This window comes from Suricata suricatta, chromosome 4 (genome assembly GCF_006229205.1).
Source record: "Suricata suricatta isolate VVHF042 chromosome 4, meerkat_22Aug2017_6uvM2_HiC, whole genome shotgun sequence".
NCBI classification, from domain to species: Eukaryota; Metazoa; Chordata; class Mammalia; order Carnivora; family Herpestidae; genus Suricata; species Suricata suricatta.
The window spans coordinates 102,901,272-102,915,000 of NC_043703.1; positions in this window are offsets into that span (position 1 = coordinate 102,901,272).

Consider the following 13,729-nt stretch of genomic DNA (forward strand, 5'->3'; position numbering starts at 1 on the left):
ATAACAGTTGTGGGCTCTGTAAAATAGAACACTGGAGGAGACATACAAAAGACATGTGACCTCAATAGCTCCAACTATTATTTCGAAGTGTGTATTTTTCACAAAAGTTTTAAGGGCAAGACGTTTTTCCTTATTTTTTAACCAAGTTTTATACTTGCATTGTAAATGCATTTCCCCCTTGACTGAAACTCCACAAGAAATTTAATTTGATGGTCCCTGTAAAACATATAGCTTTATTATGATTTTACCAATTTTAGCCTTACCACTAGGTAGAAACCAACAAATAATATCTCTATCATTACCAACTAGAGGGACTGGGGGATGGACATAATTAAGAGTTCAAGATCTCTATCATATATTTTCATATAGATGTTTAAAGAAAAATGATTCATTGGGTTTATCAGGATATCCAAAACAAGGTATAACTTCTGAATTTTACAAGCATTTTATAAGTTTTTCTATTTTGCATGAAATGTTCCACATAGACACTAGACACTTGCAAGGAGACAATCTCACTTGCCTCCTTTCATTATGGAAATAAACAGAGCTATCCATCGCTCTTTTGCTGCCATGATCCGAGCTAGACATGAATCAGACATGAATTCATTTGTAGCAAGGCATCTCTGATACTCTAATAAGCTGTACTGTAGCAATGGTCAAATTGCATTCAGATCCCTTATATAAAGAAATTCATATGAGACAGAAAAAGTATAGAAAGCAGGAATTATAAGAAATGCCTAAAATTTCTCAGCAAGGTACGTTTAACCATCATCACAATGGGTAAGACACCCTTTATCAAATATTTATTATGCCATATTAAGCTAGAAGTGCCATGTGTAAAGCACAAAGCTATTAAGGTGTCAGTAATGAACTATATAGCATCAAAAGAAAGAACTTATTTAAATTCACATTTATTAAAAAGATAAAATTTTCTACAGCTTAAGTCTATACTATGGAACATTAACTGTAGCATTCACTGAGTTTAACAACAAAGAAGATCATGAACATATAAGATTAAACAATAATATCTTAAAGGCAATAGCACAATTATCATTTGAGCAAATACTATGTGTCAGTAATATATCCATTGCTTACTCTGTCAGGTTCTTTATATTCCCTAATATTCACAATCGCTTAGGCCAGTTAGGTTATTATCTCTATCCTGCAAATGAAAAAAATAATAAAACTCAGAATTTAAACAATTTGTCCAAAGCCATGCAACTAGTAATCAGTTTCCCAATCATTATTCTTCTTTCACAAGATCAACCTTCCAAAAGCTCCAGCTATTCTTGAGAACTCATAGAAAAGCATCCTAGGTCTCTGCCAAGGCACTTCTAATACTGATGAACTGCAATATTTCCAGTTGCAAATATTGACTTTGGCATCCATACTCTAATAAGTAAAAGATTACTTCAGATGGGAATTTCTAGAAGATGCACCTTTCACTATTTCCATCTGTCAAGTACCTTTCCTGAGGCTTCCTGTATGATGTAAGCTGCATCTACAGAAATGCTTAAATCTTAATGGCTTATTGCACTCTCTGGTTCCCTCAAAGACTAATCTATACTTTTCTTGAGGTTCTCAGACTCACAGGTGCTCAGAGGTAAATTCACACTCCGCCCCCACCCATGCTGCACTGCTGTGTCCTGCATCAGAATGCCGTTATGTTGGCACAGTCATCCTCCACCCACAGGTAGTGGTCAGTCAAGGCTGCCATGATGCCAGAAACTTATTTTAGTGTGAAAAGGAATTAGAGGGTTGGAGTTGTGTCACACTTTGTAGCCTCACCACTGAATTAGCAGGTTTATTCCTAGGATCACAAAACTTCCGCCACGAACACTATGCCTTTATACTCAGGTTCTTAACTCTTCTTCTTTCCAAGTTTCCATCAGTGCAAAGGCTTAAAATGAGCCATTCTTTCCCATTCTCCCCCATCTGTATATTCAACACCTCCTTGCGGTTCTGAAGACTCCCCTCTCTTTTGTGCCTTTTAACTTTAATTCCAGTTAGTTCACATACATACAATGTAATATTAGTTTCCGACGTAAAATACAGTGATTCATCACTTCCATACATCACCCTGTGCTCATCACAAGTACATTCCTCAACCCCCACCATCTATTTCATCTATCCCCCCACCACCCTCCCCTCAGGTAACCCTCAATTTGTTCTCTACAATTAAAAAAAACTATTTCTTGGTTTCTCTCTCTTTTTTGCTAATTTTTCCCTTTGCTTATTTCTTTTATTTCTTAAATTCCACATATGAATGAAATCATATGGTATTTGTCTTTTTCTGACTGACATTTCTAAAGCTGTTTAATTTTTTAATGTTTGTTTATTTTGAGAAAGAGAGAGAGAGAGAGAGAGAGAGACCGACCTAGTGTGAACAAGGGAGGGGTAGAGAGAGAGGGAGACACAGAATCCAAAGCAGGCTCCAGGCTCTGAGCTGTCAGCACAGAGCCCGACATGGGGCTTGAAACCATAAACTGCAAGATCATGATCTAAGCCGAAGTAGGACGCTTAACTGACGGAGCCACCCAGGCGCCCCTCTGACTTATTGCACTTAGCTTTCTACCCTCTAGCTCCACCCATATCATTGAAAAGGGCAAAATTTCATTCATTTTAATGGCTGAATTATATATATATATGTAATAATATATATATATTCTGCTGCTTCACTAATAGTATATAGAAATGCAGCAGACTTCTGTACATTGATTTGTATCCTGTGATTTTACTGAATTCATTTACCAATTCTAGCACTTTTTTTGGTAGTCTTTCTGGTTTGCTAGAGTATCATGTAATCTACAAATAGTAAAAGGTTTACTTCTTCCTTACCAATTTGGATGCCTTTTATTTCTTTGGTTGTCTAATTGCTGTGGCTAAGACTTCCAGTACTATATTAAATAACAGTGGTGAGAGTTGACATTCCTATCTTGCTCCTGACTTTAGGGGAAAAGCGCTCAGTTTTTCCCCATTAAGGATGATGTTAGCTGTGGGTTTTTCATACATGGCCTTTATTACGTAAAGGTATGCTCCCTCTAAACCTACTATGTACCATGAGTGGGTGTTGTACTTTGTCAAATCCTTTTCAGTGTCTATTTCGGTATCCATGAAATGATCATATGGTTCTTAACTTTTCTTTTATTGATGTGATGCATCGTGTTGATTGATTTGCAAATATTCAAGCACATGCAACTGAGGAATAAATCCTATTTGACAGTGATAAATGTATTGTTTTTAATGTTTTGTTGAATTTGGTTTGCTAGTATTTAGTTGTGAATTTTTACATCTATGTTCATCAGGGATATTGGTGTGTAGTTCTATTTTTTGTAGTGTCTTTATCTGGTTTTGGAATCAAGGTAATGCCAACCTTATAGAATGAATTTGGAAGTTTTTCTTTATTTTCTATTTTTTTGGAATAGTTTAAGAATAGGCATTAACTCTTCTTTAAATGTTGGATAGAATCTGCCTGTGAAGCCATCTGTTCCTAGACTTTTGTTTGTTGGGAGCTTTTTGATTACTGATTCAATTTCTTTTCTGGTTATTGGTCTATTTAAATTTTCTATTTCTTCCTATTTCAGTTTTGGTAGTTTATATGTTTTTAGGAATTTACCCCTTTCTTCTTGGTTGTCCAATTAGTTGGCCTATAGTTCTTCATAATATTCTCTCATAACTGGTTGTATTTCTGTGGTGTTGGTTGTTATCTCTCCTCTCTCATTTGTGATTTTTATTTGAGTTCTTTCTATTTTTTTCTTGAGAAATCTGGCTAGAGGTTTATTGATTTTACTGATTTTTCCAAAGAACAATCCCCTGGTTTCATGGATCTATTCTATTGTGGGGTTTTTTGTTTATTTGTCTGCTTTCTTTAGTTTCTATATAATTTATTTCTGCTCTAATCTTTATTATCTCCTTCCTCCTATGGCTGTAGGCTTTGTTTGTTGTTCTTTTTCTAGCTCCTTTAGGTGCAGTGACTTGTTTTTTGAGACTCTTCTTGCTTCTTGAAGTAGGACTGTATTGCTGTAAACTTCCTTCTTAAAATTGCTTTTGCTGCATCACAGCGGTTTGGGACTATTGTGTTTTCATTTTCATTTGTTTCTATGTACTTTTTTTCTTCCAGAATTTTATTTAAATGCAAGTTAGTTAACATATCATGTAGTTTTGGTTTCAGAAGTAGAATTTAGTGATTCATCACTTACATACAAGACTGGGTGCTCCTCACAACAAGTGATGCCCTCCTTAATGCCCATCAACCATTTAGGCCAACCCCTCACTGATCTCCCTTCCAGCAACCCTCAGTTTGTTCTCTATAGTTAAGAGTCTATTACAGTTTGCATCCCTCTCTGTTTTTTGTTCTTGTTTCATTTGAGCAAGAGAGAGCAGGCATGAGTAGGGGAGTGGGGTAGAGGGAAAGAGAGAATCTTAAAGTAGGTTCTATGGTCAGCACAAAGCCCAGTGTGGGACTCAATTCCATGACTCTGAGATCATGACTTGAGCCGAAATCAAGAGTAAGACACCTTACCAACTGAGCCATCCAGATGTCCTCTTCCTGTCTTTATCTTATTTTTCCCACCTTTCCCCTATGTTCATGTTTCATTCTTAAATTTCACATATGAGTGAAATCATATGGTATTTGTCTTTCTATGACTGACTCATTTCACTTAGCATAATACATTCCAGTCTCATCCACATTGTTGCCAATGGCAACATTTCATTCTTTTTGGTAGCAGAATAATTTTCCATTGTATATGTAGCCCACATCTTCTTTACCCACTCATCAGTCAGTGGACATTTGGGCTCTTTCCATAATTTGCCTAGTGCTGGTAGTGCTGCTGTAATCATTGGGGTGCATGTGCTTCTTTTTTTTTTTTGTATCCTTTGGATAAGTATCTAGCAGTGCAATTGCTGGGTTGTGGTGTAGGTCAATTTTCAACTTTTTGAGGAACTTATATACTGTTTTACACAGTGACTGCACCAGTTTGCATTTCTACCAACAATATAAGAGAGTTCCTCTTTCTTCGCATCCTCAGCAACATCTGTTGTTTCCTGAGTTGTTAATTTTAGCCATTCTGATGGGTGTGAGATGATATCTCACTGTAGTTTTGACTTGTATTCCCTGATGATTAGTGATGTTAAGCATTTTTTCTTGTGTCGGTTAGCAATTTGTATGTCTTCTTTGGAGAAATGTCTGTTCATGTCCTCTGCCCATTTCTTAACTGGATTATTTGTTTTTTGGGTGTTCAGTTTGATAATTCAACTTTCTTTATAGATTTTGGATACTAACCCTTTGTACAATATCTCACTTGCAAAATCTTCTCCCATTTCTTAGGTTGCCTTTCAGTTGACTACTTCCTTTACTGTGCAGAAACTTTTATCTTGATGAAGTCCCAAAAGTTTATCTTTGCTTTTGTTTGCCTTCCCTCTGGAGACATGTGTACAAAGAAGTTGTTAGTTCCATGTACTTTTTAAATTTATTCTTTGATTTCCTGGTTGACCCATTTATTATTTAGTGGTATGTTATTTAACCTTTATGTATCTGTGGTCTTTCTAGAATATTTCTTTTGGTTGACTTCTAGTTTTCTAGTGTTGTGGTCAGAAAAGATGCATAGCAAGATTTCAATCTTCTTGAATTTGTTGATGTTTGTTTTGTAGGCTAATATGTGATATGAAGAATTTTCCATATGAGCTTGAAAATAATGTGTACCTGCTGTTTTAAGACGGGATGTTCTGGGTGTGCCTGGGTGGCTCAGTTGGTTAGGCATCCAACTTCAGCTCAGGTCATGAACTTGCTGTTCATTTCAAGCCCTACATTGGGCTCTGTGCTGACAGCTCAGAGCCTGGAGCTTCCTTCAGATTCTGTGTCTCCCTCTCTCTCTTCCCTTCCCTAACTTGTGCTCAGTCTGTCTCTCAAAAATGAATAAACATTAAAAAACTTTAAGATGAAATGTTCTGAATATGTCTGCTAAATCTATTCAAAGCCATTATTTCCTTGTTGATTTTCTGTTTAGATGATCTGTCCATTGATGTTTGTGGTGTATTAAAGTACTCTGCTATTATCGTATTATTATAGACTAGTTTCTTTATGTTTGTGAGAAACTATTTTATATAATTGGGTGTTCTGTGTTGGGTGCATAAATATTCACAATTGTTAGAGGTTCTTATTGGACTGTCCCCTTTATTATTATATAGTGTCCTTCTTTGTGTCTTCTTACAGTTTTGTTTCAAGGTCTATTTTGCCCAATGTATGTATTGCTACTCTGGCTTTCCTTGACATCCATTTACATGACAGATATTTTTTCATCCTCTCACTTTCAATCTGCAGGTGACTCTAGGTCTAAAATGAGTCTATTAAAAGCAATGTATAGATGTATCTTGTTTTTTAATCCATTCAGTCACCATATATCTTCTAATTGGAATGTTCAGTCCATTTATATACAAAATATTTATTGATAAGATACATATTTTTTGCCATTTTATTACTTCTATTGTGGTTGTGTCTGAAGATTTTCTTTGGGTTTCTTTTTTGTCTTTGTTTCATGTTTTGCTAAGTTTTCTTTAGTGATATATGTGAATTTCTTTTTCTTTATACTTTTCATGTTTATTAGTGTTTTTTTGACATATGGTTACCATTCAGTTTATATATAACTTCTATATATAGCAGTCTATATTGAATTGATGTGTTTTCTGTTTGAACCCATTTTTTTCTCCTCTACTCCATACATTTTAGATATATTCTATTTTATATTATTTTTTGTATGAGTTCCCTGACAGATTTTTTTTTTAACAGAAATGTTCATTTTTACTGCTTTTGTGTTTCCTACTTCCATACTGTTACTTTTGGTCTCCTCTTTCCACCATAATAGTCCCCTTTCATATTTCTTGCAAGGCTGGTTTAGTGGTCATTAACTCCATTAGTTCTTGTTTGTCTGGAAAACTCTTTACCTCTCCCTCTATTTATGATAGCCTTCCTGTATAGAGTATTCTTGGGTCAAGATTTCTCCCATTTACTGATTTAAATATGTCACGTCACTCTGTTTGCAGGCAAAGTTTCTGCTGAAAAATCCCCTGCTAGCCTCATGGGTTTTCCCTTGTAAGTTACTGACGTCTTTTGTCTTGCTGCTTTAATTTTTTTTTTAATCACTATATTTTGCCAATTTAATTACAATATGTCTTGATGTGGGTCTGCTTTTGTTGAATTTAATGGGAGTTCTTTGTGCCTCCTGGATCTGGATATCTGTTTTCTTTCCCAGATTAGTGAAGTTTTCAGCTATTATTTCTTCAAATAAATGTCCTGCCCTCTTTCCTCTCTTTCTTATAGGAATCTTATAATACAAAGGTTATTACATTTGATGAAGTCACTGAGTCTATTCTCACTTTGCAATTATTTTTTTTCTTTCCATTCAGCTTATTTTCCATTACCCTGTCATTTAAATCATTAATTTGTTCCTCTGTTTCTTCCATCCTGCTCTTCTTTCACTTAAGCATGTTTCTCAGTTTACTGACCCCTAAATTCATCTCTGCTATGTTATTCCTTATCTCTATGTTAAGGGTCTCACTCATGTCTTCTACTCTGTTCTTAAGTCCAGTAAATATCTTTATGATCATTGCTTTAAATTCTCGATCAGGTATATTACTTTTTTCTGTTTCAGTTAGATCTTGCCTTTCACTTAACCCTTGGCTTTGTCTTGTTCTTTGATTTGGGATAAATTTCTCTGTCTCATCACTCTGTCTGCCTCTCTGTGTCTGTTTCTCTGTGTTAAGAAAGTCAGCTGCATCTATCTTCTGCTCTTGAAAGTAGTGACTTTATGAAGATGAAGTCCCAGAGTGCCCTGCAGTTCAGGGTTCACTGCTCACCAGAATCCGGCACTGCAGGAGAGTATCCTACATGTGTTGCTTTCACTCTGCTGTTGGGTCTGAGTCACTTTTCCCTTTCAGTGCAGTCATGTGCACTGACTCGCTGCCTACTGTGGGAGTATTTGCTTTCTGTGGTGTTAGTAGAACCCAGAACAGCCAGCTAAGGGGCAGGGAGTCATGCCTGCTAATGAACTTGGGAGCAGGGTGGCAGTTTTAGCAAAATGTGTGTTGGGTCCCTAGTCCTATGCTAGATTCCCCAAGCACTGAGGTGGCTAGGGGCTGCACACCAGGGTAGCTGGAGGTGTGGTCTGGGCCATGGCCCATGATGGTGCCTGGGCACAGCTGAGCAGAACCAGTGATGGCACCTGGGAGTGCATGGCTAGGCAAGGCCTACCAGATGGTCAGAGCATGCAGAAGCAGCAATATCTGGCTGATTCTACCTATCTTTTGAGTTGAACAAACAAACATACACACACACACACACACACACACACACACACAATCTTACACATAAACTCATTCAAATAAATTCCTAGAATGACTACCAGGACACCAATTCTATAATTAGACAAGCTCTAAATTGGAATTTGAGAAGACCATGAATACCCTGCTATCTTTCTCAAACCAGAGGACAGCCCCTATTTATCTTTCAAAACCTCTGTGAACTATTTTCTGGTATTTCCAAAGCACAGTTGTTGGTCCTGTGTTCTCTGACACTATTCATATTCTCTATATTATGTTTTATTTTGATGACATTCCTAAGTGTCTATTCCCTTTTATAGATTCTGTGCTCTGTGAAGTACCATTTATTATTCAACCTGCACAGTGCTAGCATCTATAGCATGGTTCCTGGCTTGATAAAATGAATAAATAATCCATTATATAAGCCACATTGTTCTTGATATTCCATTTTAAAATGTTGAGCTTTGGTTGTATAGTAGTTAAAAGAAAGACTGCAATTTTGGTGCTGACCTACTAATCAAGACCTAATGGTAGGCTCTATCTTAGCATAACTTAAATCTGTTTAGAAACACTTACTGAATGTCTGCATGACAGAGAATATTAGTATAATATTCAGAAACAAAAACATTAACTTTAGGGCTCAGATGATTTATAGTGTAACAAAGATTAAAACTATACGCTATGGAAATAGAAAGGAGTGACAATTTTAGATTCAAGCAGATTTCTCAGAAGAGGTAAATCTTGAGTTGTTTCTGAACTGGGGAAGAAGGATATTCTAAAGAAGGAGAAAACTGGAGCAAAAGCCCAAAGATTGATGAGTATGTGGAGTAGCCAAGAAACCATAAAAAGACCAAAATAGCTGCTATTTAGGGTATGTGTTTGGGCTGTGAAAGGAAACGGTGGCCTAGAAAATGACAATGGAAATATGGGAAAGGACAGTTGTGGAAAGCACTGATTAAATCATTTCCATCATTAATATACTGAGAAGGCAAAAAGTTTTTGAGAAGAACGACGCAGTATTTCGGCAAGGTAACACAGCAGCATACAGCTATATTAGCATCTAAAGGTGCAAGATGTATTTTTAATACACATCAACTACCACTATCCTGTTCTTTTACTCCAGGTTTCTGGGAACAACTCTCAGGCAACCTTCTTATCCTCTGTTGGTGTAGACTAACAACAAATGCAGTGTTAATGACCCTTCTGTCTCCCAAAAAGGCTAATATCAGAAAGGAGTCTCTGAGTGTCTCCTTTTCTTCAAGATCCTTTTGGAAATGTTGGTTACTTCTTCACGATTGGGTCAACTGTTTTATTCTACTCTAGGAGACAATTTAACAAATCACATAGCTAGGTGTTACTTGATGATAAATCATATCTTGAGATGTTAATTCCTTATCTCCTAAAAAGGAGAAATTATCAACATTATTCATAAAAAGTTCCGAGTCAGTGTTTGGTACCTGATCTTACCTTATCTCCAAGAAGAGACAGCCATAAAGAGAATTATAAGAAAGCCTTATAAAGGGATTAGTCTCAATATCTAGGTCAACATTAATAAGGTCTGGGACTAAGTCACAGGAATGAAAATAATAGAAAATTTAGGGAGACTCTAGATATGTAGATTAGAACTAGAGAGATTTGTCAAAATTAATATTAATTATGACAGTGAGGTATATCTGAAATGTCTGGATGATGTAGCCTAAAGTACAGTGAGACAGTGCTGAAGACTGAGCCTAAATACATTTCTGTCTCAGAGGGTCCAGAAGAGAGTGAAGGGACTTCTGGATAATAAAAAAATGATAAGTAAGAAAGGAGAGACAAACCAGGAGAGGACCAAGATTTTTGCAAAGGAGATAGTACCCAGAACTGGGATGCTGTGTGACTCACAGTCAGCTCATGGTCATACCACAACCATAATTGCTGCTTGTGGTCAACCACTACTAGTCCACTTTCTACACTCATCTTTAACAGTCAACTCTAAAATCATCAGCCATGTCTTTATTAGGTTATTTATCTCTAACCTCATGATTATCATGTTGAATGTCCTTGTAAATATTAAACACCAAGTTAATATTGTTAGTCTCTTTCTGAATGACCTACTTGGAAAACATAATGAAGGGAAATAGTGTCCCTTATAGATGATCTATCTCAAATGTGTAAGTGTTCTTAGTAGTCTTTAGCAGAGAAGAGGGAGAAAGGAAAGAAGGGAAAAATTATTTAGCTGGGCGCTGAATGCTTTATCAATGTGTCTACTCATAAAGTCACCCACTGCTCCCCCTCCTCCTCTCAGTCCCTCTGCCTCAAGTTTTCCCAGGTATCACTGAAATCTGAAGACAAATGAAAAAATAAATAACTCATATATTAACAGGAGGATAGAGCAAACTTAGCTGCATGGTGTGATTGTTCAGTTTTGGCTAGCAAGGTCACTGAGAAAGACTAGGTCTTGCTTGGGTTGTCACCAGCTGAGCAGGCAAGCAACATAAACTGTGGGTGAGAGTAGATCAGTGTTGTGCAGTGTCCCAGAGGACAGGAAGCCGGATGGCTCTGCCACGCCAGATGACCAGCCATGGACATAACTCTAAATAGGGAACAGTGTTTGTCAGCCTTCCCCAGAGATACTGAAATCAATGTTCCATGGACAAGCCCATTGAACTGTCATTAGAGCAGATGGAAACTAGAGTTCCCATACTCCCCAGCCTTCAGTTAAAGTTATTCTTTGAGTTAGTTAGATCTGCAACTCTGAATTGTCCACATCTCTAGCCCAAGCCTATTTGACTTCCAGGGTGTGTGTGGAGAATCTCAATAGTAAATTAAATTGAAAAGATTTGATGAATTTAAATCTAATTTCTGTTATCTCCTGCTCTACCCAAAAACACCTCTCAAAATCTCCATCTCTTTCAGCACAACCAGTGCCTTTATATTATTTTTTTCTGGATGTGATTAGTTCATTTAGTCCTAATAATTCACTTAGCCTAGGATGCAGCCACTTTGGAATATCCTTTTCTGAATTTTAATTCTAAAGAAATAAATCTCTCCTTTGTCTGAGAGGAACTGTGCCTATGTTTCATGTGATAAAATTCTGACAAGATACCGGTAACTGTGAAGTACAGACTCTTCTTCCTGTAACCAGGTAAGTCCTTTAGGACAGAGCTGGCTCCATAGCTAGAGATCACAGGAGACCCACTGTGGCCAAGGACTCCATTATTATGCTAAATATTTTAGATTCCAGGTCTTCTTTAAGATATTGCTAAGAAATTATCTTATTACTTGTTTTTGTTAATCTATAATAACCAGTATCAAAATATCCTCTGGGTGGTTATTGAAATTTTTAGTTTTGTATGTAAACTTTTCAGACCTCTGGAGAGCAAAACAAGGAGCAAGCACACTTTTGGGGGATGTAAGTAGATAAGTAGCTTCTGACTGAGGAATGATTCTAGAAATTTCAAAAATGAAACCTCACATAGGAATGTTTCCTTAGAAAAATGATACCCGGAATTTCACACACAGCTTTCTGATGGTTTGGCTTGACCCAAGAAAATAATTTAGGGTTTCTAGAGGAGCTCCATCAGATTTTACATGGATTGTTAAACCTCGCTAAAAGTGCACTCTTCCAAACTGTTCTAAAGTCATTCCCAACATCTCCCTTAATCTTTTCTCACCTATACTTTCAACCCTTTCCCAGGGTACAAACACATGATAATGTTTATATTGCACACACACACACACACACACACACACACACACACACGGAGGGGGAGGGAGAACTAGCTACATCTGGTCAAGGATTAGCCAATTAAAAAAATCAAAAACTTTAAAATTCAATTTGGAATTCTAAATTCTCCAATAATCAAAGTGCTGTCTGCTCTGCAGATGCCTAGGATAGAATTATACATTTTCTTTTTTTTTTTTCTTTTTTTATGTTCTTTATTCACTTTTGAGAGACACAGAGAGACGGTGGGAACAGGAGAGGGTCAGAGAGAGAGGGAGATACAGAATCTGAAGCAGGCTCCAGGCTCTGAGCTAGCTGTCAGCACAGAGGGGCTTGAACCCCGAACCATGAGATCATGACCTGAGCCGAAGCCAGACGCTTAACCTACTGATCCACCCAGGTGCCCCAAATTTTACATTTTCAAAAATGTATTTTTCCCAGTATTCAGACTATCCTGAAACATTATGTAATCATCAACCCAAGAGAAATGATTCTACTGTGGAAATGAAGTGAAAAGGAAATCAAGTCTTGCAAAATATTTATTATGGGGAAACTATCATTAAAGACTAAGCAAGAAAACAATATTGATGGCTATTTTCATGATGTGTTCATTCACACAATGAATGATACATGCAACCTCATTGAAATCAGGCCATTTTCAAAGAAGCATGAACTTGGAATCAAATTATGCTTTTAAAAGGCTCCTACAACTTAAGATTTAATTTTCAGCTACCATACTCCCAATGATACATCTCTATTTCCCATTTGCTATTTCCAGTGAATGTCTTTCTAGTGTGGTCCAGTAGTTATTTGAATGTGTGAAGAGAGTAATTTAAAATGTTAGAGATTTCTAGTTTTTATTGTCATATGTCTGATTATTCACAGAGGCTGAAGAATGTCTGGAATAGAAAAGTCATTTGTGATTCCTTATGTGAATATAAATAAACTGTAAAACTTACTAGTATATAACATTTAATTTCTTCAAGGACCACACTGAAAACTTAGGGTTTGATTGTCCTCATTCACTTGACATAAATCTTAGCAAGTTAGAATAAAATCTACCTATATTGTTCTAATCTTGTACACTATGTCATCACTTGGAGGTCACCAGGAGCTCCATAACAACAAAAAATTAGAATTTAGGTCTTTCATATCTTAGTCTAATACTCTTCCAATGACATCATTCACATCAATTCATTAAAGAAGTGTCCAAGGCATATCATTCAAACAAGATAACACATTTTAGAGCCACATCCAAAGTATGATATACATTTGAAATTTTTAAAAAGCTATTTAAAAATACTCTATAATTCAGATGTTTTACATTTTAAAAATATGCATATGCTACTGAATTTTAAAAATATAATAAAATAACAATAAAATAAAAATAGAAAAATTAAGATCAGGAAAACATATAAGTATAAAACCAAGAAAAAAAGCAACATGAAATTTAAACCATTGTCTCAAATATTTTATGGAACAAGAGAGGTATAACAAAATAAAAACAAACTAAGGAAAAAATAACTGTAATAACTAAGCTCAAATTTTTCTCAGAGCTTACTGGAATTCAGGTTAAAAGAGAAATATTATCAATTATAATTCTCATAAGTAGAAAGGCAAAGCCTAGCCTCATGGCAGTCAAAGCCTTCCCTAGCAGTAATTTCTAAAAGATATAAAAACAACAACAATAAATATTTATTACTTATC